At 38.0% G+C, this 27,378-nt stretch overlaps 1 protein-coding gene across 10 annotated transcripts in view; it reads right to left on the bottom strand.

Moving 5' to 3' along the window:
• TCF4 (transcription factor 4) overlaps positions 1-27,378 on the bottom strand; it is a 348,000-nt gene that overhangs the window by 178,473 nt on the left and 142,149 nt on the right. The window contains exon 1 of one of the 10 annotated variants that reach the window (XM_075993842.1): positions 12,385-12,403. The exons of the other annotated variants lie outside the window; for them this stretch is intronic. The gene's annotated coding sequence lies outside the window, so the exon portion shown is untranslated. Of the gene's footprint in view, positions 1-12,384; positions 12,404-27,378 lie in introns of those variants that run through there. 10 annotated transcript variants of the gene reach the window in all.

Here is a 27,378-nt window from a genome sequence, read left to right as displayed (position 1 = left end):
AGTTGTGTACTAAAACCTAAATATGCTGGGCCTCTCAAGACACCACCTACACTCTTCACTTTTGGGGACTGCCCTTGGTTTGGAATCTATATTCCATTCTCCATAAAGCACTTAACATTTGCAAAGCACCACGCAGCATGGAAACTGAACTTATATTATTGAAGACAATACACAGAGCTCATTGCACGGACATTTTAGTCTCTATTTTTATAGACGACGTTACTAAAATTAGAAGGGGTAATCGGCTTCTAGGGTTGAAGAGGTTATACAGATATTAACAGACAAATTAGGACATAGACTTCTAATTCCAGTACCAAAGCACAATATGCCACCTCTTTTTTGGAGTGTTCTAAATATATTATCCCTACCTATTGTAGTAGCAAACATTATGCCACTTGTGTTCTCACTACACAATCCTCTCCCCAAATAATTTTAACTCAATTCAGAAAGTCAAAGAGTTCTCAAGTCCTTTGATGGATGAAAATGTCCGAGTCAGTAAACATTTTGAGTAAACATCCTCTGGCACATCAAAAAACTACCTTTTAAGCGCAGAATAAGTCTCAGACTATTTCACGTGCCCTAGACGACGACGGCAACAGCAGCCCGAATCAGCCCCTCACTCAGCATTGCGCTTGCGAGCAGTGCACGCATTATCAAATTAAAGCACACGAGTTTTATGCTTTATTTTCCGAATGCAGGAAAAATCTTTCATTGAAAATAACACTAATTCCACAGAGTGTGCAATTAATCAACATAATCATGGGGATAACTTAGCTGTTTGGGGAGGTGTGTCAAATAACTCTTTAAGGCCACTAAAGTACCACTTGAACCACCAAAGTAATGATTTTCTGAATCAGCAATTTGTACAAGGGTCCCCTAGAGACCTTAAGGACTAAGGGCAACCCCGAATTCACGCAACTTACTCCTAATGAGTAACTTAACACTGTCTTTATTCGAACGATATCCCCATAGTGCTGCCTACCCTATTTTATATCTTTACTGCAGTTTGAGTCTATCATGACTGGGTGCAACTAAGGCAGTTAAGGACTTGTATGGCCTTGGAACAAACAGCATATGCACTTGAAAGCTTATTTTTTATTCAAACGAACATAATTGTTTTTTATATAAAAATAAAAAAAGGTCATTTTGCAATACATGCTAAAGGTTTCAAAAGCAAGCAGAAATAAAGTATTTTTGCTGTATTCTTAGGTAGAAAGGAAGACTCAGGAAGGGCATGGAGAAAAGTAGTCCCCACAAATTCAATTCTATGGCTAAGGAACCTTGCTGATCCTGACAATTATCAGTAAAACTTTTCTAAAAGATCCCTGGATTCTCTCCTTCACGGGACTTGAATTCAGTGGAACGGAGTCTGGCAATCTTTTTTTTTTTTTTAAATAAAATTCCACCAGTTTTTTTACAAGCCAGGGACACACATAATCAATTAAAGCCATAGACACAGCTCTGTAAGGTACAATAGCTAAAACTCCAATAGATCTGGTCACCTGGTGGATATCAAAAAGTAGATCACTACTAGATCCAACCTATTTGAGTGGATTTTCTTAAAACAGAAGCAACTGTTGACTTCCAAGGCCCTTTCACACAATTACATTTCATGGATTAAAGAAATGTTTTTCTGGCAGCATGCTAGGCCTTTAAATGTGCTCATCTCCACTAATGAAAGTTGGTAGTTTTAAAGAAATTAACATTACCAAGTAGGGTCCCCTAACAAACAATAGGACCCCAAAACATAGGAGTCCTGGAATTTTGTGAAAGGCTGAGCCTTTTTCATTTGGATCCCCTGCTCCATGCTCTGAAAGCATCTCTTCCTCATTATTATTATTATTTTTTTAGACAGGGTCTCACTCTGCTGCCTGGGATAGAGCACAGTGGCGTCCTCATAGCTAACTGTAGCCTCAAACTCCTGGCCTCAAGTGATCCTCCTGTCTCAGCCTCTGAGTAGCTGAGACTATAGGTGAGCACCACCATGCCCAGCTAATTTTTAATTTTTTTTTTTTAAATTGGTGCGGGGAGGGTCTTGCTATTGCTCAGGCTGGTCTCTAACTCCTGGCTTCAAGTGATCCTCCAACCTCAGCCTCCCAAAGTGCTGAGATTACAGGCATGGACGACCATCCCCAGCCTCATCTCTTCTCCGCTCTAGCTCAAGAGTAGAAATCACCTTTAGAATCCAGGATCAAACTCTAGTGAACCTGACCTGGTTTGTTAACTTTAAAAGGTCCTTCCACTCATGCACTCTCTGTCCATGCTGAAGTCCATAGTGAGGGAAAGAATTTTCTCTGGCGTATACAGTAGAGACATCATATGAGTAAGATTTTGTTACCTTTAAATTTTTTGGAACTTATCAGCAAATCTAAAGCAAATCAGTAGCCACATTTTACAACACAAATCGCTTTTAATTATAAACTATTTGCTGCTCATGTTCTACCAGAGTCTTAGTAATAGTAAATGTGAAAAACAAAAATGGGCCAGGCACAGTGGCTCACACCTATAATCCCAACACTTTGAGAGGCCAAGGCAGGGGGATCACTTGAGGCCGTAAGTTTGAGACCAGCCTGGGCAACCTAGTGAGACGACATCTCTACAAAAAATCTTCAAATATTAGCCAGGTGTGGTGGAAGGTGCCTCCCAGCTACTTGGGAGGCTGAGGCAGGAGAACCACTTGAACCCAAGGAGTTCAAGGTTGCAATGAGCTACCACTGTACTCTAGGCGGGTAACAGAGTGGGACCTTATCTCAAAAAGAAATAAATTTCAAAAAATAAGGAAATAAAATTGATAAAACTGACTAAGCCACAGTGGAATAGAAAACAGAGGAAAAGACTTAATATTATGTTTGTTATAGGTTGGCTGTATAGGCATTTAGCTGTCCATATAGGAAAATTATGTATTTTAGCACTATGGTACAGAGGTGATGGTCTCCACTTTCAAGCTAAGTTTATAATTAACAAAAATCTAACAATTTTCATCTTGTAAAGAAACCACACAGATTTGATATGATACTCAAGACTGTACAAAAATAAAAAGAATGGGGGATCATGAAAATGTTATATATAGTATATAGACATGTATAATATATACAAGTATTACACACATATATATACATACATGTGTATAAGTAACACATTTAACCCCAGACAGAAGATAGCCCAAGCATCACTATGTACGCATCTGTAACATATTCAACGATCATTTCTGTAGCCTTAGCACTGAATACAATTGGCCTATATTCCCTTAACATACACGATTCAGAAGTTGGGGAAAAAAATGCCCAGAATTCAAAATACATTCCAGAGCTGACAAACAGTAGGAAGACTTCTAACCATTAGATTTATAGAAGAGTGATAATTTTGAGCCAAGCCTGCTCATCAAGACCGACTTCAAGAGAATGGACTCACAATAACCAAACTGTGAGGTAAACAGGGCCAAAACCACAGAATCCAACCGGCCTGTGGCACTAGATATTACTGTAGGAAGGTGAGGGGTCAGAGATGAACAGCCCCACAGTGCGAGGCTTAATAGCAGCCTCCCGATGACTGAATCTGCGAGCATGACTCAACCAAGGGAGGAAGGCGGGGAGCACAGGAAGGAAGAGGAGAGGCAGAGGAAGGGGTGACCAGAGAGAAGAAAGAGAAAGCATAAAGGAGTAGCAAAGTAGCCAGAAGGATGACCTCATCCTATCTAAAGTATGCAAGAAAATAAATGCATTACATGTCACGTATGCTTACGGACAGAAATCTTTGATTCTGAGACTTGAGAGAATTATCAACTGAACAGTGGTGAGAGAAGTCTAAAACACATGGCCCAAGGAAATAAATGTTTGTGGGGTGCCTTCTGTGTACTCCGTGCTGGGTGCTAGAGCTCACAGTGGACATTATTCTCGAGGACGTAATGGTTTAGAAGGTTAAGGAGTAAACACGATGCTATGCATGAGTGAGGGGTGGAATGGGAATGAGCAGAAGCACAGAGAAAGAGCACCAAAGACAGCCTCACTGAAGATAATAAGGTGGTGACAGGAGAGACGTGTACTTGGCCTTCCATGCAAGATAACATTATGACAGATGTAATGGGGACACTTCATATTTGTTGGAACATAATTCTTGGCCAGGCGTGGTGGCTCATCCATGTAATTTCATCACTTTAGGAGGCTGAGGTGGGAGGATCACTTGCCAGGAGTTTGAAACCAGCCTGGGCAACATAGTGAGATTCCATCTCTAAAATAATTTTTTTAAAAAAATAGCCTATGGTCCCAGCTACTCAGAAGACTGAGGTGGGAGAATCACTTGAGCCTAGGAGTTCCAGGTAACAGTGAGCTATAATCATACCACTGCACTCCAGCCTGGGCAACAGAGTAAGACTCTGTCTCTAACAGAAAAAAAAAAAAAAAGAAGAAGAAGAAGAATGTATTCCTTATTTGAATATGTTAAATAAACCAAAAGTAAGTAAAAACTTATAGGATTTATCCGAAACAAATTTTAAGGTATATGTTAACTTAAATTGAAAGAGGAAAAACTGAAAAAAAAAAAACTTAGATGACATTTTTCTCCTTCCCCAGCTCCAAGTTCTTTGATCATTCAATGTCTTGAGTAGTTGGTTTGGAAGTTTTGATGGCTTTTGCTTACAAATTAGAGAGATCTGCAATGTAAGACAAAAGAACTATAAAGATCTAAATTGTCCTTTCTGTATAATACTAAATTGATTCAATGAAGACATTTCATTTCAGAGACATACAGAAATCACTTATACAAACTTATTTATTATAAAAATTTGATGGAATCTTCTTAACAAAGATTATTGCTATTTTTAAGACATATTCATTAATCAAGAGCCCTCGTCTTCACTACCAGGACCCAAGGATACTCTCCACCCAAGCAATGGCAGAGGGGTCTGACCTCTCCCTCTGTAACTATCCTTGTAAGGTTTAGTCCTGTGTCCTGGACTGTCAGTGATTTGTTCCTTTAACATCTCACACTCTATAAACAACTGCAAAAGCAAAACAAAACAAAAAAAGGTTCCACTCAAACTACCATTCTCAATGTCTGCCAATAAGCACAGCTTACCATGGTCTGCAAAGAAACCAAAAATGCCTTTATAAAAGCATTAGAATGTAAATACACACTCATTTTCATTGGCAAAGCAAGTAAAAATTATAATATTAATTCTAAAAGGGAGTTTCCTACTAGGTATTACCTACCATATACATTATAGACAAATAGTCTCATTTCAAAATTTCAATAGATTATCCCCTTTTAAATTCCTTTCCCAACTTAGTCAAACATTAAGTCTTCATAATCAGACTAAGAGGAATATGAAAACAAGAAAAATATGAAAATCAACCACTTAAAAACTCAAGAGTGGCATATACTTTACATGTTATTTGAACTATCAGGACCTTCTTTTAGCATTAACACATCCAAAACAAAACCCCATCTTTATTTCCTAATAAAAAAAAGGAACTGCCATATTAAAATCCAACTTTATAATCACTGCAAATTTTTCTGATTAGTTGTATAAAAATGAAAAAAACAAAACAAAACAAAAAACAAAAAAAAACCAACCTTGAAAAGTAAAGGAAAATTAAGAACCTCACATACCAGAAAGTTCCAATCTGAGCAGCCAGCAGAGGGCGCACATGCCCCAACAAGAACTGACTATGGCTAGGCACTTCCCAAACTCATTTATTACTAAGCCTGACCAAATCTGAGAGGGGGTGGGGGGTGCGGAGGCGGCCTATCAATGGCATTAGTAAGACTAATGTGCTTGATTCAGGATTAGTAAGAAATATACACAAATATAATTTATCATTAAATACCAACTTTAGCAGATATTTCTTAGCTGCTTAATAGAAAGTTGTTCATTAAAAAGAAGTAATTCTTTGCATAGAAGTGAGCTTATGTCAGTTTTCAAGGCAAGTTATTTTTATAGACCTATATAACCTGTATTAGGAGTTACCTATATAATACATGAATTTGTAGAAATAAATTAAATATTAAATTTCTAACATAAGACATTTTGGTGAGTATATTAAATTACCCTTTGCAAATAGTTTCTTGTAGTGTGTGTATCTCTCCATGTGTCATATATACAAATCTATATTAATTAATTTTTGCAGCCTTACAGCAATCAAATATGTACCATTTATGGTAAAGTTGAGATACATATGTTACTTATTTTTCCACTGGTTTGTGCTTGATTATTTTTAAATTGTCTATTCTGGGTCTCTATATTTGCTTGGGATTACAGGTTATACCAGAAGAGTACTTCACAACTTGTATGGGCATGTACATGTAGACAGGGCACAATTTCTTCTTTTCAGGAAGTTTTCCTATAAATGCCAAAGTCACAAATTCCTCCGAGTGCTTTCCAAACTTGTGATTTCAGAAACAATAGCCCAAATCGAAAAGAAAAAAAAAAATCTCATAAAAGCATCAAATTAGAACCAACAACAAAGACTCTATGATTTGCTTTTACACGTGATGTTCGACCTCTAAATTCAAATAGGTTAGAATAAATGGAAGGTCTAATTAAATAATCCACAGGATGTTCAATCTCAAATTTCAAATAAGTTTTGAATAAATGGAAGGTCTGCGCTTAAGTTTCAGGCTGAAATGCACGGTAGGATAATCAACTGCTACTTGTCCATGCACCTAAATGATCATTTCAACCTTATCACTACTCACCAAACAAAAACAATGAAGCCATGTAACATCTCCATCAGGTGACTTTTTTTTTTTAAGCATCCTCCGTAGACTTGAGAGATGAACTTAATTTACAGGCTCTACAAAACCAGGTGGTTTAGGTTACATGTAGGTCACAATAAATAATATGCATCCTTTGGCCGACGTGGCTACTCCATTTCTGCATAAGTTAAAATGAGGATGTTTTATTATTCCTAAGCACTCAATTCTGAAATGTTTGCACAATCTGTTAAGTCCAGGCAAATTTAAATGATTCTGACATGCAGCCTGCTAAGGCCAGTGATGGGGATAATGCCTCTTTACGTGGGTAAAATTATGTGGCATATAGGTCACCCTCTTAAGGGGAATCAACTGTGTGTCTCTTCTTTGCATTTCCACCACAATCCTTCATCCTGCAGCCTGGAGCTGAGAGTGAAATGCAAGAAAGGAGCCGAGTGCTCAAAGCAAAAATCTGCTTCCAGGACAATCCATTATATCTGACAAGTTAAATGTTCCATGGTAGGCCATATGGCATCAGAGCAGGCCCGACGATGGAAGAGGGGAACTCAGCAAATGCATCACAATTAAGGGGTTTGGCTACAGACTTTACTTTGGATTACTTTATTTTTTTTTTAGCAAAGTTTAAATGCTGTCCCCCAAATTTTCAACTGAATCATTTTGATGATACCATTTTCCAAGAAGTCCCACAATTTCTTTCCTTATCTCTTGATGGAGGGTACTGAAATCTATAGGTGAAGGTAAATCTGGGTATTTTTATCAAAGGGAGTTTCAAAGACGAAGACCTGTAGCCTCATTTTTGAAATTTCAAGACAGATAAGATACAGGTCTTATTTGTTCACTACTAGATTAGAATATTTAAATGAAGCTGGTCATTAGATTGGAACATTTAAGTGAAACAGACAGAACATTAAATGAAACCAGTTTTCATTCTTAAGTCTAAAAAATCTTAAAAGCTGTACAGTCATAGCTGACATATTCCTGCTGCTTCTGCGGTTTACTTACTATCTATCAAACAAATGAATGAACTAGAATGCCTCAGTTGACTTTATCTCCCCCTAGCATGCCCCCCAAAAGGAACTTTGCACATTCTTGCTAATATTATGTCTCAGAGACAAGTCTTATAAGCTCTCCATGACACTCTCATTACTGAAACTGAGTTGCTGATAATAATAATATTTGTTATTAGGGACAATGTGAATATTTGTACTTGATCAAGGTATGCATTTATTACATTAAAGCAGAGGAAAATGCAATTAATAAGATGACCAAAATAGTTATTATAGCATGGTACACCACTTAACCATTCTTTTAAATAAAGAAAACAAATATTTTTAATTCTCTCAAAGAATTCTCACGGAACTGAACCTGCGATAAAAGCTGACGCAATTTTCTATAGAAGTGTACAAACTCATCTGGTCCAATGGTAATTTTATCAACTCCCTCACTTCCTGGGGATGATACATTCTTGAGCAAGTTTATATATATATATATATATATATATATATGATGTATGTACATATAGTAATAGGTAGGTTCTAAGCAGTAATGATTATCGCTTAAGTATTCGCACTAGTTTGCAAACATGAAACTCACAATGATTAAGAGAAACATGCATGCATTTTTCCAAAAGAGAAGACACTAAGACTCAATTCCCTAAACTATTTTCACTCTCCATTTCTCCAGAGGGTCACTATTTCCCTCAAATGTACCCGCTTCTGCCTTAATTAAGAATAACATTCTTTCAAAGCACATATACACTTTATAAAAATAGGTCATTTTGCTTCGTGTTGGAAATTAGGAATACATTTTTCTGATGGTCTCTAAGTTAATTTATTAATACTCTCATGTAATCTTATATTTGCATTTCCCTTATTTTTGAAGATGAGATAACTCATTGAATTATGAAAAACAGTGTGTGCATTATGAATTGGTAATCTGTATTTTGTATTAAGAATCAATAATTAATTGTTACAACTCCTTATATTGTATTAAGTACTTTCACATACATACTCATATGAGCTTCACCATGGTCCTGTTAGGTAGGTATCATAACTATTATCATTTATACTTTCATTCTATGTATGAAGAAAAAAGGACTCAGAGTGGTTAATTTATTTGCCTTAGAGCACACAGCTATGAAATAGAGGAGCCACAACTTTTACCTAAGCCTACCTCTAATGTCAGCATTACCTTTTGTTATGCCATATCATATTACTTGAAGAAGTATGACCATCCAAAAGACATAGGTAAGCATTACTTAAAAATGCATGTATATAGAGTATACATTTTGACTTCTTACCTAAGAAAAGTAGTCAAAATTTGTTAGTATTGTGTTTGTGCCCAGTTTGAAAAAGGAGCCAAAAATCCTTTGCTGGGGCACACAAGTCCACTTATGCACACATACACATTTATAAAATGTAGCCATGCAAATCTCAGCATCAATAGACAGCAGTGGGCCATTGTGTACCATAGATCCTATTTCTGTGTATCCAGATCCACATTTTTATTACTAATTAAAATGTCCAGATGGTAAAATAACACCTGATCCAAAGGGCTTTTAAGTACAGTAATTGTGAATGCTCAACTCCTACATTGTTGACATACTGGAAAAACTGGCCTACACTGAGTTTCATACATACTGTCTTCAAACCATCAAGGAAATGCATTTAAAACTTTAATATTTCAACACAAAAATGCCCACATTAAATTCTTTACAAAGAAAAAGGATAAAGATCTGACATTCAAATCATTACCACTGAAAGCAAGCTATGGACTCCAACAGAAGAAGTGTTGTATCACAGCAATACAATTGTGTTTTACCAAGGGGAAAAAAATCCATAACAGACAGGAAGAATGAGGTTAGGGATAATTCAACATCCCATCATTTCATGAGGGCCTTTCTCTACACCTTTTTTTTATAGGTTCACTAAATGAAAACCAATTAATTTTTTTAAATATAATTTGGCTTTTTGAGTTTTTTTTTAACTTTATACCATCTATAGGTACAGATATTAATCATAAAACAAAACCTTCATTATCTCAGAAGCTGTTAAAAAATATGAATTCCAGCAAGACTCCTGAAGTTCAGGATAGGCAGTGGCTCATGGAGAATATACTTCAGGGAAATCACAAATGCTTTTAAAATGTTTAAGCAGTTACTTCCTAATCCTAAGTGGATTCCTTTTTTCTCAAGCAAACATTTTTGCAAATATTTAGGCTGCTTTGATACGCAAATGTTCTCCCGAACATTCCCACCCAGCCAGCCACTGAGATCTCTCCACAGACCCCAACCAATGGGAAAGTTTGCAAGGGAAATATGAGAAGCAACTCAATAGGAAGACGGGCAGGAACACTGGCTTCACTGCCCACAAACAAATGTTTATTTTGTCCCAACACCTGAAACAAAACTTTGGGGGATGTCTCAGTGAAACAACCACTTTAAAATTCTCAGTCATGGTCTGTAATTCTCATTGACTGAAGCAACAGCTTCAGTGAGGGTTAAACTGATCACCCACAGGTTTCCTATTTCAGAGTTCAATAACTCCAGTAAATGTAGTTTGTTGCTGGACAGTGAAAATCTCATCACTTTTATTAGAAAATGCCCACAGGAATTAACACGTGCAAACCAGAAAACAGAAAAAGCAGCAAATAATGCCATGCCTTGGTCCCAAGTCTTAACAGGTATAACATGAGGAAAAGCACTTTCAAATATGTCCTGCCAAAGGTACACACCAGGGGAGAGAAGATGCTTCTAAAGTCCTCTTTACTCTATCAGCAACTCAAGAAATAATTCATGAGAATGAAGGTTACCTAGAAATAAAAACAGGAAGGTGGCGCATTCAAAACTCACTTGTAAATACAGCATGATTACACTTATGATGCATAAAAACAATCTCCAATTCTCACTTTCCCTTCCACGCTCTACTCCAAAAACACCCTCAAATCCTGCTTTTGGAAATAATGAGATTCCTTGATAACAGGTCAACGAATCATTTTGGAAGTATTTCTGCAGTTTATTCAGGCACATAAGGCACCAAGAGGCTAGCCACACTGCAAACAAAAGCAGATCTCAGGATTCGGGAAGCCAGTACCTTGCTAGGCATTACTTAGGAAGGTACGAGTTGGTATACATTGGTGAATTTGGTGGGAGGAGAAAACTAACAGTGAATTTATCAAAGCCAGTGGAACGTTCCGCTTATAAAATTGAAAGGATTTGCTTCTCAGCGACTAACCTGCTGATCCACACTTGCTCTTTCACTTCTGCCATCACTTCCTCACTTACACACATTAGAAGTGGTCAAAGATTTCATCAGATGTGGTTTTGACAATAACAGCAAAGTGCCTCAAGCCACAGATTTTAATTGAACCCCAAATACAGATTTGGGGGAAAAAAGAACCAATCACAGCAGGAAGCGCTTTAAAGGGAAAAAAAAGGGAACATTATCTTGAGCGGTTAAGCCTGCACTTAGTTGTACTGTATGAAAAGAAAATAAAAAAAAAAAGCTCTATAAAATGTCAGAATTAACCTATCGTTTCAGATTGCTTACAGGTGAAATTCTGCCATCTGGATGGGCAGTTTGCCCGCACAAAAAAGAAATAAACCGAAAAGGGGGGGGGAGTACAACCTTCTTCTGCCTGCTATTTTAACACAATAGATTTTAAAGGAAAGAGGATAGAGCCACCATAAGCTCCAGACATGGGATACACACACATTACACACATGCATGTGCACACAAACATGTTCGTGTACAGACTGTGACAAAAGAAAAGTTGGAAAAAGCAAGCGACTGAAACAAAATTCTGTTTTTTTGGAACTCTGAGAGTTTAATAAGGAATAAAAACCTAGTCATTCTTAATCACATAGCAGAGAAAAAATATTTACCTTAGAAAACCTCATTAAATGACTGATGATACTTTCTATTTTACTGAGATAAGTAAAATAAGACCCAGCATATCAAAGTTTCTCTCCTCCCTTAACAAGGCATATTTATAATCTTTACTTATGCTGGGCTAGCAACTTTGGGAATTACAATTTAACTTTAAATAAACAGGAAACTGCATCTTAGGAACTCCCAGAAGTTGTTTTACTCATTTGAGAGTAAAAATATTTATAAATGTAACAATTTATAAGAAAATATGCCTTTGGTCTCCCTTCTTAATCATTGTACTAGCTTTTTTTAAACAACTGCCTCAGCAAAAAGATCTGCTTTAGTAATAATCCTTTCTTTTTACCCAAAGATCAAATATGAAATCAGGTCAGAACTCTGGTTTTCTTTCTAACCTTGAGGGTCGGATAGAACTTTCAGTTTAACTTGAGGCTTATAGGACAAACAGGTTACCAGGTTCACACGCAATGGTCATTTGTCAATATAAAGTTCACATTTTGAAAGCAACACACAGAGGGTTTTTATAAATTAATAGCTCTCTGTACCAAATGTTTGTCGATATCTCTGTCCTGGGGTTTCTGGGTACCCATTTTGATTGTATAGTGTCTCCTAAAATTACATTTGAAGAACGACACCAAACCAGAAGTGTTGAGTGAGAGAATTATGGGCACATTCTTCAATTCTTATACTAAACCACAAAGGGAATACATTAAAAAGAAAAAGCACTAAAAAACAACTCTCATAGAAAAAAAAAAACCCACCCTGAATAGAGAAATCAAATACTTGCTTTTCTTGGGACCTTATGGGTAGCACACGGAGGGAGGTACCAGAAGATCTAAGCCCAAATACGTGATGAAGAGTCGCCAAAAAGCATGTGGATGAGTAAACTGTTGTGGCGTAAATTTGCCAGCCAGAGGACAGAATACAACACGCTGGGGCTTGGCTGTCCTAACATGTTTTACTATGTAAATTTAAATAGTCTTGAAAGGGAAAAGGAAAGAAGGGAAAAGGTGGAGGGTTTTTGTTTTTGTTTTCTTTTTAATATTAAAAAAAAAGTTTGCCAGAAATTCTCATACTTGGGTCACTAATAAAATACTTTCCTTGTCATTATTTAAAAAAGAGAGAGAGAGAGAGAGAAAATTTAGTTCTTAGGCTAACACTCATCACATGTTTCCTATGATGGAAATTTAGGGGGGTGGTTTAAAGAGTTAAAGACTCCCTACCATTAATTTGCATCTGGTGCTTTTAGTGTGTGTGTGTGTTTTTTTCTTCCCTGAAAAGTTGGCAGAGCTGCCGGTTTTCCATAATGCAAGCATTTGGGAATTGTGAGCGGAATGAAACCGATCCAATCTCCTGACTGCGACATGAATTTTCATTAATTACAACCTTGTCAGCAAAAGCATTATCAAAGCTGAATATGAAAATGCTAATGAGTCCTCATTTGCATATTTTTCTTTGTTGGAATGTCATTAATTATTACATTTTATGATGATGAATGCAGCTGTCGAAGCTCTCCGATGCATAATTAGCCATCAGAATGCCAGGAGCCGATCAGCATTTTTGGGTGAAAAAAAACAAATTTCACTTCCACTCTCCCCCATCCCAACACCACCAAACACACACATACACACAGACACACACCCACACACACGCAGAGCCCTGATGACGACAGTCCTGAGGCCGGACTTTGGGGAAGTTGAAAAGGGCTAGGTTAAGGCGAATTTATTTTTGCTTTAAAATTATTTTGTTTTTAGCTGATAACGGTCTTATACAATAGAAGCAGTTCTTAATAAAAAAAAATCGTTATTCCAGCTTAATTAATGCCACGCTTAATTATAACACCATGATGTCAGCGGTTTTAATTAAGTATTGGCTCCGTTACAAAAAAAACTCCTCGCTGCAGTAAGAGTCACAACACACAGATTTGTGCAAATCATTTCTGCGATTTTTGGTCTTCTGTGGTCCATGAACTATTCAGATATTAACAGGCAGCATTAAAACTCCACGCACACACGCGTGCGCGGGAGAGTGCAAAGACACACACACGCACCCCACATGGAGCAAAGGGGAAAAACCGTACTTCCCTACTACATGGCTTGGACGGACTTTAGAGCTTACCTACTTGACCACTTTTTTGAGCTAAAGTGTAAGTGAAGATGACAAAACATAGCTCATCCTCTCCCAGCCGCTGGGAACGGTGTTTATAAGTAAAAAAAGAAAAACAACACAGAGCAGATGGGACCATTACACATGACCAAACCAATCAATCACAGATGAAGGGCCCAGGTGCAGCGCAGCCGTGCAACAACGCACCATTTCACAGTCTGTCAGACACACACACACGGTCGTCCATGAGTGACCCTCCTCGGCTCTCCCCGGACCTCATCTGGGGCGCTGCGCCCCTCTCGCCTGCCTACGCTCCAACTGACGTCTTCATAATCGCCCTGTCTTTCTATCTGCTTTGGCTTCTGTGAAGAGGGGGGGATGGAAGGGGTGGCGACGGGGGGAGGGGTGGCGACAGGGGGAGGGAGGGCGTTGGGGAGGGGAGATAAGGACAGGGGCTCACATCATTGTCACTTACGAGGAGTCCAGTCTTCCTCCTTCTGCTACCCTGTGGCCCCTCCCTCCCCAGCCACCATCAGAATCGCTTCTCTAACCATCATTAAGCTCATTAATTTTTAAGGGTGACTGCTTGGTTGCAGCACCCCAACTGTCTGCCATTAGGAATAGAAATTTTGTTTGTGAGTTGCTTGCCTGTGAGGAAGAAAGACGCTTGTCACTTGACAAAGTCACGATTAGACTGAAATGTTAGAAATTAATTAATTGGAAGCAGCTAGTAATACTTCCCATGACCCCCTCCCCCAAATTAGTTAAAATGAAACCCTGGTTACCCAAAAGCTTCTGAGGAGCCAACTCTGTCTCAAGACTGTGTGTCTTAAATAATTCCTGTGGCCTTTGGCATCCTCCATCACAAACTCACCCAGGAATCACTGAACCCAAATGAAATTGTACATGTGCAAGGGTCACAAAAGCTTATACTGGCAACATAACTGAAATACCAACTTAAACACAAACAAGTTAAGGATAGGATTCCTGCTTTAAACTCAGAATTCCTAATTCACAGCCTAACTTTCTGTGGCTTTCAGCTTTCCTTTCTTAAAAACAAACACACACCACCAACAAACAAAAACTCAGAGAGGGAGAAAGAAAGTAGACAACAGAAGGAAATGACAATATACACCACTGAAACCCACCTACTACATTTGGGGAGGGAGGAACCTCATCACATCACATCAGAAAAAATAGATTGGTTTTATTGATCCAATGAATTTTTTAATCATGTATTGTTCCTTAAGCCTAGGTAATATATAACGGTTTTTGAGATATTTTGATACAGCACAAATATTAGAAGGAACCAGCTCTATTTACTCAAAGTATTGAAAATGGATACTTTCCCCAGCTTTAGGAGATGATTGCTCATCCAAAGAGTGATTGTATGCTCTCAACAATTTATAATTTATTTTTGCCCATTTGGAGATGAGAAGGAGTTTAGGAAAGCACTCAAACCCTACAAAGAACAACTATATGACTGCAAAATAGCTTAAAGGATTTATGTCCAAAAATGATCATGACATTTTAGGCTTTACTGGAAAATTTACACTAAGAACAAGAAAAAGTTAATCAAAATAGACCATACAATCCAGCCACTTTAAGGATTAAGTCAAGTTATCATTTATGTGCAGTTTCATGTAATGGTAGAAAAATGAAATAGAGTACAGGCTAAGTTGTGTGAGAAAGTATCCTACCTAAAATCTGCATGCCATTACATTTACAGGCAAAGGCAATTTTACAGAACACTAGGCAGACTGGATTCGTTGAAATGAAAGCTTTGTCTCTTAGCATGGGCCCTACCATCAATTCAAACATGTTCTCAAAATGGTTTGATGACGCACTTGGTTTTTTTTTGTTGTTTTTTTTTTTCTTTTGAGGATTTACTTTCCCACCTCTTTACCAATGGATTTGTCCTTTGGAAACTTTTAAATATTGAAATAATCATGAATCTTTCTGTTCCCCAATGTATCCTATACTTTTTTATGCTTAGTCCTTGTTAACAAGAAACCTCTTCTCTGAACTCTAGGAAACGAAACAAAACAAAACAACCAGAAAACATATTTATTAAAATCTTACACAGCTATGTAGAAAAGATCACCTTGTGTTTTGAATGTGTATTTTCTTCCCTCAAGGAACAGACTATACACATTTGCATTAATAAATTTCTATTTTCAAGCTCAATAGAAATTGCAGTACAAAAAGCAGATGTGTACGTTGGGTTCTTTCAAATTAAATTTCCAAAAGCAGAGCCTATTCTCGCTCAAGATCAAAGAAACTAAAACATGATCTCCTCCCCCTTCCAATATAATTACAGAGATTTCATTTCTTTTGTTACAATGAGCACAACAGGTAAATCTTAAACCTGAAGGATAATGACCAGGTGCTGCAGCTCAGCTTTGCTGGGTTGCTGAATCGCTCTACTCAGTGCCCCTGCTGTTTAAACTACCACTCTACAGGAAGATGGGAAATGCCTAATGCTGCTCTCTACTTTATTCTGGGAGATTTGTTTCCTCTACAACATCAAGACTATGCAGACTAGTTCTGAGATGGACACAACCAATTTCACAGGAAAAGGAGGTCCACGTCCATCCTAAAACACACACCAAGGAAAAAAGCATCACATTCATATGCGTCTTTAATTGGTAGGCTACCTAAAAACCCTTTTGGAAGTATATGGGGTATAAATAATAAATAAATGAGGACTGACACTGTTATGAAATGTCATATCCTGGCAGTCCTGTGAAAGGACAAGACCCTGGGGAGGCAGAAGAAAGAGATGCAACCACAGATCATCCAAAACCAAGGTTAGAAAGAAAATCTGTTCCACTTTGGAATGATTACCATGATCTATTTCTTTGGGGAATACAGGTAAAGACAGAACAAAATTTAAGTCAAAACCCACAAAAACAGAGAACTTTGGGTGAGCACACCCTCTAGGCTTAAAAGACATCGTTGAGAGCAACTGCATTCTACATATGTATTTCCATCTCCCTTTTAAAATTCCTGGTACCTCATTTCATCCTTTGCTGCCCATAGGCATCTGTTCCCCTCTAATTATTTGCCATTTAGAAAAATTCTGCTTAAATTCCTTGTGCATCTGTCCCTTGCTTAGTGTATATTTGTGATGCTTAAATATGGTACGTGATATTAGAGTAGCCTTGCATATAAGTACAAAAACTTTTCCATCTCAGAAAAGTATTTCAATATCCTCTCCCCTACAAGGTACACACAAAGTAAATTCAATATTGCCAGGATTTTATGAAGTAAATATATATTCCTAAATACATCATACAAATACACAAAACATACAGCCCCATAGGCACACACACTCCCTCAAAGATTTGGCTGTTAGGAAACTAAGTTTCCAGTGTGTGTCCCAACCAGTGTCTTCACAATATAAATGCCAGTAATAATGTTCTTTCCAAAATATAGCTTTTCACCTCTTTAAGTAGCTAGGGTCTCTCCTACCTCCTGAATTAGCTTTTACTAATCCATGAAATGAAATACTATTATTTTGCATGAAAATATCCTTATTTCAGGGACATCTACTCTTGAGAATACAGGGGGGAAGAACTTAAAAAAATCAGTTTTGTAGTACCAAAACCCCCAAATCAAATAGGATTGATTCCTTCCTACATCTCTTCTCTATATGCTTAGTTCTCTTTGCCCATTCCTTCATTCTTCAACCTTCTGCTCCTTCTTCCTTCTTCTGTCGTACTTCCTCCCTTAAAGAAGAGGCATTGTATAAGGAGAAAACATTAGATTGGGAGCCTGGAGACTTGGCTTCTAAACTTAGTTTCACCAATAACTAGTTGGATGGGTGTCTGTTTCCTCATCTGAACTGGAGTACATGACCCCTCAGCTCCTCTGAGGGACAGTGACAATTAATTATATTAGTAATAATAATAATGATTTACCTGTGCCAAACACTTTGCAGCCCAGTAGGGTGATTAACAGCATGCATATGTGAGTCAAACTGCCTGAGTTTGGACCCTAGATCTATCCTTAATGAACTGATAACTCTGGCAAATTACTAAATATCCTGGTGCCTCCATGCTCCCATTAATGAAATAGGACTCATAATAACATGTACATCATGCCGTTGTTATAAGGCAAAATAAAGACACCAAAGGCCCTCAGAATATGTATTCATTCCTTATCATCTGTCTCCACCACAATGTGAGTTTCATGCAGAAAGGGAATATATTTTGTTCACCACTATATTCACATAGCCTAAAATAAAATAGTGCCTGGCACATGGTATGGAGTTGGTAAATAAACAACTCTTCACCACATGAATGAATGGATGAACAGACAAAGAGATGTGTTTTATTCATTGTGAGAACCAACGATTCTAAGACAGAACTATTAAATACTTAGTAGGTATAATTTATTATATATGATACTTTGTATGTCCTCTGTGTCTTCAGGGAACTGACAATTTAGTATTGGAATGAACTTAAGTGCAAACAGCTATAGTTATAAACAATAGAGAAAAAATCCCATTAGAAGCATATAAAATGAATACTCAGCCATATCAGAGTTAAGATAACTCAATTCTGGGGATGGCAAGTAGAGTCTTTCTAACTCTATGATTCCACCAAGAAAACTCTCTGAAAATATTAACAGTGACCACTAAGTAGTTAAAGCCAAAGTTCTCATCTTTGATGATCAAAAAGACACTCCTATTCCTTTCTTCTTAAAAAAAATATGCTTGGCATGGTTTCTATGACATCGTATTTCCCTTTCCTCCAAGTCCTTGGGCGTTCTCAACTGAAAGCCTTTCAATCCTCACGACCCTTCAATTGCGAGGCGCTAGGTCCACCATTACTCAAGACTCCATAAGCCACCTCACATCCTCAACCGCAGACACTCCACTCAGACGTCTCTGAACTTTATACCCCAGACCCAACTGCCTATTTGATATTCTTCACTTGAATGATTTAAAATACCTTAAACTTAACACCAAACTCAGGATCTTCTCCTTTCAACCTAGACATTTTCTAACATTCTTTGCAGTTTGCAGAAATCGAAGAAGAAATAAAGTTACATTTATTACCACTCTCCTACTCTAGTTCCTGTGCTAGATGCATATAGCTTTTAATCTTTATTACCATGTACTAAGGTAGATATCACTATCTTCATTTTTAGGAGAAGAAAGGCTCAGAGAAATTATCTCCATTTCATCACAGATAGATTTCAGGCCATGTGGCTCCAAATTAAAGAGGATGAATAATGTTTGGTGTCAAGAAACAATCTTAATAATCCCGTAGTTTGAGCCTTATAACCTGGAAAGGACTGCCACACTGTGGGCCTTCTGATTCATACTGGAGAGGGATTTTGGTTTACTTAGGGGGAAGAAGGGAAGATATTCAACATTGTAATGGATAAAAACAGACAATAAAAAAAGGAAAAAAGCTACAAGAAATTAATATAAGTATAAAAAAATGTAGAAAACTACACAAAAACTGTACAAAAACAAGAATATTAAATATATTTTATCAACAAAAATCGACAATGATGCAAATTTTTAATATATTTATCCACAGTAAAAATAAGAAAAGGCCAACAGAAAGTAAATATGTGAAATCAATCCTGAGCAGGGTTGTCCAAGGTAAAACAACCTCACAAAGAGGCTGAATCTGATCAGAACTCTGGGCCACACGCAATGCCAGGACCATGAATTTCACAGAGCTTCCCCTCTATTTTTCCTCCGAGGGGTCCCTGCAGAAGTTGCAAATCCTGCTACATTTTTGTACAACATGAATGACTATACCTCATACCTGACTTAGGACAAAACATGTCAACTTCCAACACAGTAAGCAGGATACGTCAGACCCTCAGACTGCTCCACTCAAAAAGAGAGTTCCATCTCTTCTATGATACCTCTTAAAAATCCCATTTATTTAGCCAGCTCATCACTAAGTCTTCCTCATTCCAGGTGGCTTGCCCCTCACCTCCAAAAACTGAAGATTCCACTGCTTAGATCTTGGCATGATCTACCACAAACTACTAAAGCTCGGCTTGCTCAGCTAGCTGCTCATGGGAAGGTAGAGATTGCCTATCTCCTTGGAGTGAATACTTCTGTGATTAGAACAACTCTCTCTGCACATGACTGCTTGGGGTTACCACACAGAGGAAACTAGACATGTTGACCATAAATGTTACATGGCATATTTTTATATAATATTAATATCAGAACATTCATCACCCTGTATCCACAGTTTTATACCTTTGGTGTTTCCAGCTGTCAGGGAAAAATATTTTTCTGGCAGAGAGAAAAGTACTGCAGGTACTCTTATCTCTGTCAATCACAGACAGATCCTGTTGCATTTTCTGGCTCACTGGAGAGAATTTCTACCTTCTAGTAGTTGTCATGCCAAACAGACCATGATTTGTTACAGGAAAGGACCATAAGTGTGGGTGGAGCAGAGTGAATAAAAGACAGGTCACCTTTAGCTCTCACCCAGAAGCTACAACCTCGGCAATAGGTATAATTCCCAAGTTTTCCACCAGCAAACCAGACGACATAGATTCTTAGAGCATAAGTATGTTTGGGCTCTCACTTCAAAAGTGCCACATATCAGCCACACAAACCTCCAAGGCAGATGCCCTCCTGGAGATACAGGAGCAGCCCAAGATCACACAGCTACTAAGCAACGATGCACAGAATCAACCCCAATACGGGCACCAAATTCCAAGCTCTTTCTGTGCCTGGCCTTACAAAGACAGAAGACAAAAGCAGCAGATGAAAGAAAAGAGTAGTGAGCGAAACAGAAGGCAAGTTGGATGTTTTTAACATTGTGGATGTGGTTGAATACAGGTTTTAAAAAACAGGCTAGAAAAAATTTACACATCACCCCAAAAGATTTGAAGTGAGTGATCTATGAACCACACTTTGGCTGCCAGAGAGGAGAAGATCCATTTGCACATCTTGAAGAAAACAGAAAGGAGTCAGGGGAGAGAGAGAAGAAGAAAGAAAATAGAAAGAGTTGTAGAAAAAGGTCCCAGGAGAGGCAAGTTAAAATAGGTTGAAAGATGGAAATGCAGAGGATTGTCAAGAGAATGAAAAAGGGGTACATTTTCTTCTAAGATGTGGGGGAAGAAGCCAAGTGGAGTTTAGCTGTGGCAATTCTAAGATCACATATCTCAAATTAAGCAACATATTTGAGAAGCCTGATATATCTCTTAAAATTCTGGAATCCCTGTTTCTCTTTGTTGTCATTTTGCTTCCTACTTCTTTTCTTCTCTGAGCACTACTTGATTCATTGGGGATGTTGGATTCTGACTGAACAATGGAGATCTGGAGCAAAGAAGACGGTGGCAGGTGGCGATAAGAGAGAAAGATGGCAGGGCATGGTTGCTCACGCCTGTAGTCCCACCTACTCGGGAGCCTGAGGCAGGAGGATCACTTCAGCCCCAGAGTTCAAGGCTGCAGTGAGCTCTGATGGCACCACTGTACTCCAGCCTGGGTGACAGAGTGAGACCTCATCTCTAAAGTAATTTAAAAAAATAAAAAATAAAATAAAAGAGAGAAAGATGAGTTAGACCCAGGTCATCTCCTGCAGTCTAAGGAGAATCAACATTGGATTGGAGGTTCTGGTGGGGGGTCTCCCAAGATCTAGTGTTTCCTTGATTCCAATAAATTTTACTGTGACACAAACTGAGCTTCAATTTCACTCACAGACAGTGGGACAACTAAGGTTGGGGGTGTTTCAAAGACACAGCACCTAGAGAAACAAGAGCACATACGGAGCTACAGAAAGGCAGGGATGGGGCATCTCTGAAAGTCAATACTGTGAAAGTCAGCAGGAAAGCTCAATTGGAAATTTAGGTTTTCAGCTTAAAATGATAATCCTCCTTTGCAATGCTGAACAGAGATTTGTACTTACTCATGCTCTTCATCAAGCCAGATGAGTGGCAGAGGAGAAGAAGAAAACTAAGCCCTATTGAAGACCTACTGCGTGTATCAAATCTTGCACTAAGCACTTTGCCCTGCACAATCTTGTGAAGTCAGCCTTGTTATCTCCACCTCATACACAAAAAGGGAGACCATGGAACTTAAGCGTTTGAGCCAGGATGCAAACCCTTATCTGAGTGAGTATGGACACAGGGTCTCCCTAAAAGAAAACAAACCAAACTAGATTAACAATCTATCAGACAAATCCCCCTCTCCACAGATTCCTCCCCATTGAAAATATGTGCTGTTCTGATTCTACTTTAATTCTGACTCTCTAAATTATTTCTAGGTGCTTTCATACTATTTTGCTCAAATTTGTCAAAGATTGTAAACTACTTAGGTGTAAACACTGACCTGAATTCCACAGAGCGTCTAATTCCAGGCCAGCAGTGTACTTGGCAAATGCAAGTCCTTACCAGATGCACATATTTCTATTAATAAAGCAACAGGTCTGTGCTCATCAGCCTCACTTATCCCTTATTAAAAAATAATGATGATAATATTTTCCCATGACTTCGGTGACCTTTAATTATTCTTCTTATAAGGTTTTTTTTTTTACTATTATTACTGTGGTTTAGCACAGTGCTGAAATATATATTTTTAAAAAAGTAAAAAGTACAATAATCATTTTTAGTGTGGTCATATCATTTTCATAACTTACATTTACGTCTAATACTTGTTACCTGTCATGTCTACCTACATCATACAGGGAAATAAAGTCTACTGGTTGAGAGCACATGTTTCAGAGTCTGGCAGAACTGTGTGACAATCCTAAACATATCAATAACCAAGAGTGCTTCCTCTATCCAGGTCATTTTAACCATCCTAGCCCTCACTCTCCTTATGGATAAAATGAGGATAATCAAAACTCCTCACAAAGGATTGGTATAAGATAAAAATATGCAAATAATAGTGTTTGGCATATAGTAAGAAGCAAGATAACTAGTGGCTATTGTTACCAGATTAGGATAGTAACAGTAAACATTTATGGACATGAGCAATAAATATTATGGACACTATGGGACAAAGGTCACTGTCACTATTTAGAGTTTGGTGCTAGTGGAGATTGAATTTGCTCCTACATGGACAAGTAAGCTTTATATTTGTACCACAGATATAAAGACCAGACCTTGATCTGGACTGTTTGGAAAATACATGCCTTTGGTGATACAGACTAAGAGACTAAAGAGCCATGAGATTAAATGCCTTGCCAAATACATCCAACTGTGCATGCTGCTGCTGACAGCAATGTCTGTGCAAGAAGCAGCACACATTTTCACTGTCCATTATTTGCATTAAGCTAAGAGGAAAAATATTTCACCTCCATGGTTCCCAAGGCTTTTGCTTTTGCTATAATATTTTAGTTCCAAGGATGCTTCCTTGGTCTGATGACCTCTTCCCTCTGCACCTTTCTCTCTGTTTGTGTCTCTTAGGTGCCTAATCGCCCATGTGCATGAGGATGACAGAGCCATTTCCTCTTCATTTGTTACCCTTGAGTAGTTTTCCAATCCCTTATAGGCTACCCACTTAAAGGCATAATTCCTACCCACTTGCAACTTCTATTCTAAAGGAAATAAAACTAATCAGGCTAAGACTGCCAGAGTAAAATGAGTTTTTCCAAATACTTCTCACACATGAAATAGTTCCATTCAATGCTCTTATAATTATAGGGCAAATGCAAATAAGTCTTTCTCCACTCAGTATGCTCAACAACTATATTTCTCCTTTTGCTTCTATCCGCTGACTTCTAGTATCCTCTTTTCTCTTTTTATTAATTACACCAAAAAATCATTCATTGTAATAAAAATTGATTATTTATAATAATTAATCTTGAGTGACAGGCAAATGTCAAGTTTCAATCACCACATAGAATATTTGTTTGCATGGTGACATTTTGAGATTTTTCTGTTGAGTGATATTGTTCAAATGCTCCAAGGAAGAATTCTGGGTCTGGCAATGTGTTTTCAAAAAGGAATATAGGACAACCTCTCCATACTGATCCCCCTCAAGTATTCTTATCCAAACTTTATAGATAAGCCCTCTATTCTTAAGGGGTATGTGACTGGTGAACTTGAAATACTGATTGTACCGAACTTAAGTACTTTCCCTCAAATGTGGAATGATTATTGGTTAGCCCAATGCCTGATACCATGTGAGTGATCAATAAATATAATTATAGGTAGCCTCCAACTTTCCCTGTAAATATATTGAGTTATGAATAAGTCTAGCTGCAACTATAAGCTCAGGAGTGGGAATGATTGCAAAGTTATTTTTATTAAGTAGTCTTTGATTTGACTCAATTACACTAGCAACTATAACCACGGTCTGTAACCATTTGGACTACACATGATTCTGGCCCATTTTCAAAAGTACCAGGGAAACGTTTTTATCATCTGTCTCTCCTCACTTGAGTAAAAGCTGCACAAGGGCAGGCGGTATTTTCTGCTTTGTTTCCTGGTGTATCTCAAGTGCCTGACACACAGAGTCAGTGCTGAGTACACACTTGCTGGATGAATGACACATGTCAGAGTGGCTTGTACGGCCCTTCATGAGCCAGCTCCTTGTACATACAGGGCCTGCTCCTCACACCCTTCTTCCTCCAGTGCTCCGAAGGAGACGCATAATCCTTTCTCTTACTTCCAGCCTTCTGCAGATCTGGCTCCCATGACTCGAAAGCGCCTCCATCCCGTTGCTGTGCCAGCTCCCTCTGCCTGGCTGTGTCCTCCTGATCATTCAGATCCGACAGCAAATGTCAACTTCCCCACGACTTCCTCTGCGCTACGCCCCTCCCTGCTCGGAGCTGCCACAGGATCCTGTATTTCTCTTGGCCTGTTTACTACTTCCTGTGCCTTCCAGCAGACAAAAGGACTCCAAGTGCGTGGTAATAAAGAGTGTATCCCCGGCACCAAGCTGTGCAAGTGTTTGACACAACGAGATTCTCAGTAAGTATCGGAGGAGTGCGATTAACAAATGTCTTAAAGACTGAATACTCATCCATGAAAGAACTATAGGAAGCACCTATCTACATCCAGAAAAACTGATATTAATCACTATATCATACAAAGTCAAATAAGCTTATAAACAATGTAATTTAAAGTCTAATCAAGCAACATGACATGTCGTCAAGACTTTCCATAAGGTATGGGTATTTTTGGACCACTAACAGTGGGATATGCCTTCAAATAAAACTTTACCAATCAAGATTCTGTGATTAGAAAAGAAGTTCATGGGTAAAGAAATGGTTATTAATATCCTGAGAAGTTATTTTACATGATTAATGATTTAACTACTTTATTCATTAAAATAAAAAGTTTAATTCTCTCTAAAGGTTACACTTTCAACTTCCCAAATATTCTAAATAAAGCAGGCTTTAATATTTGACAGTAAAATGGGGTATTCCATGATGTACAAAACAAGTAAATATCTAAATTTCATACTTTTTTTTTTCTGTTTGGGCCATATATCATAAAACACAAAGAAACCTTTAACTGATTTTTCTCCTTGCCTTTTAATTATAACTCAATTAAACACCCAGAATTCAACAGAAGCACAAAAGTCATGGAATACAAGATATATGAAATCTTACAGGTGAAGGTCTACACCAAAAATGTCAACCGGGAGCCTCACCTGGGCCAACTATGAAACTGTGGCTTTGAGTAGCCTGGGGGTCAGATCTGCATCCATAATGTGATCAAAACATTACATGTATGTGCAAAAATCCTCATCAGATAAAAATAGCTTTATCGTTCCAATGGTCATTGCACATGTAACTAAATATCTGTGTTATCTACCTTACTATTTTCTAGACTAAACAGCAACAACAGAAAACTCATAACATCATAGAACAACTTGAAGTTTGCATTTCTTTTATAGACTATGTAACCTTAAAAATCTTTTATTGTGTAAAATAAGTCAGACAAGATAGCAGGTAATATTAGCAAGTGCAACAAAACCCTCCAAGTACTTGAGAAAAACATACTTGCCTACAACCACTTTCGAGGCTAATTTCATAGCACCCTTACCTACTTCCCTAACCATTCTGTGTAAGGCAAACCTTCCCTCTTCAGTGTCATTTTGCTTTATAGTGGTATATTACAGGAAATAATAAATGGATGTTCTTTTTGAAATATTTATAGTGCTGACTTTCCTTTAATTTGGCTTGCCTTTCCTCTAAATCAGTAAAAATCTGTTAACATCTTTCCCTTAATACAGAAAAAAATATCATTCCTACAACACATATGTGATATTTAATTGTGAACCTATGACAATGAAAGTCTGTCATTCATTATTACAGAAGCTAACTCTCAGGGCCTTTAGATTAAATCTATCAATATGATAAATAATTAAAGTAAAAAAGAGATCATTTCAGCCCTGTCTTTCTCTCAGTGGAAATATGTACAATGTTAACATATTAAAAATGATCCATCTTCTTTGACCTAAAAATTATTAATTTATGGCATAAAAATATCTTAGTGGTAAATAATTAGGTGCTAAGTGGGTGATGACTCACTTTTACAGAGTGAAAAAGAAACAGAAGGATTCAAAAATAAGTACTTAGTTCAAGAAAAATTAACAGTTTTGAAAACTAAAATGGCAATTTTTGAAGTGATGTGTAGATCAGACATTCCTGTTTAAATTACAGATGACTGGATCCCAGCCTGTACCTCCAAGCACAAAATCTCCGCAGGTAGAGCCCAGGCATCTACAGTGTGTGCATGGCCCATAGGTCGCTCAGACGCACCACAAGGCTAAAGAACTACAACATGTGGTTCTATCAATATTTCCTTATAGAATTCTGGAGTCCTGGGCTGACATCTCAATAATGTCATTCATCAGATATATTTTTGTATCAGATACATAAGGGCATTAGGAAATAGCTGGATAAAGTGATATTCAAAGTAAATATAGACCGAGATCTACCACAGCTTCTTTCTAGCATTTTCTGCCCAGCTTTCACTTCTACTTTCTCATTCGTCATTAGCACTCGCAGGTGGGGTTGCTGTTGCTATGTTTATAGTTGACTAACACACGTTGATATCCTCCTCAATAAGATGGTAAACTCACCCAGGACAGGGCCCAAGTCTGGCAGTCCCCTACAGAGTGATCTATTCTCAGAGAAATAGCAAAAAAAAAAAAAAAAAAAACCCTGCAACTAACTCTGCATAAAGAATGGAAATATGAAAAAAGAAAATGTAATGTGACTCAGCTGACCCTTCTGTAGGTGAACCACAGTCTCACAGCTTCCAGAGACTCTTGAGCACAGAATAACGAAACACGAGACTCCAGAGCTCACGGGGGCCTGTTCCAACCAAAGGTCACCACCCACGGTCCTACTGCGAGAGGTAGCAATGGAGATTAATTTTATTTAGAAGAGTTTGGGCCATGGGCACAATGGCTGCAGGACAAAGCTGTGCGGTGGGTGAAAGTCTCTCGGTCCCTCTCCTACACACTCAGAAACAGTGTCTCTCAACACGTCTCATATTCCACTCGGGGGCAGCTGCCACGGCGGTAACATCTGAAGGCGGGAAGAAGTGACCAGAGTGAAGTCGCCCCTTCCTAACAGTGTCTGCATTAATGACAACCTTAACGCAAATTTAGAAACAGTGAGCAAAGAAAGATTAATTCTGAGAAGACAAATGGAAAAGCTTCTTTCATAAACTTGGTTTGCTGGGCCCTTAAATCGTTCAGAGGTAACGAGGAAGGAATAAG

This window comes from Microcebus murinus, chromosome 17 (assembly GCF_040939455.1).
Source record: "Microcebus murinus isolate Inina chromosome 17, M.murinus_Inina_mat1.0, whole genome shotgun sequence".
Taxonomy (NCBI): Eukaryota; Metazoa; Chordata; class Mammalia; order Primates; family Cheirogaleidae; genus Microcebus; species Microcebus murinus.
The sequence above is the reverse complement of the archived record's forward strand: the minus strand, read 5'-3'. Positions and strand labels throughout refer to the sequence as shown.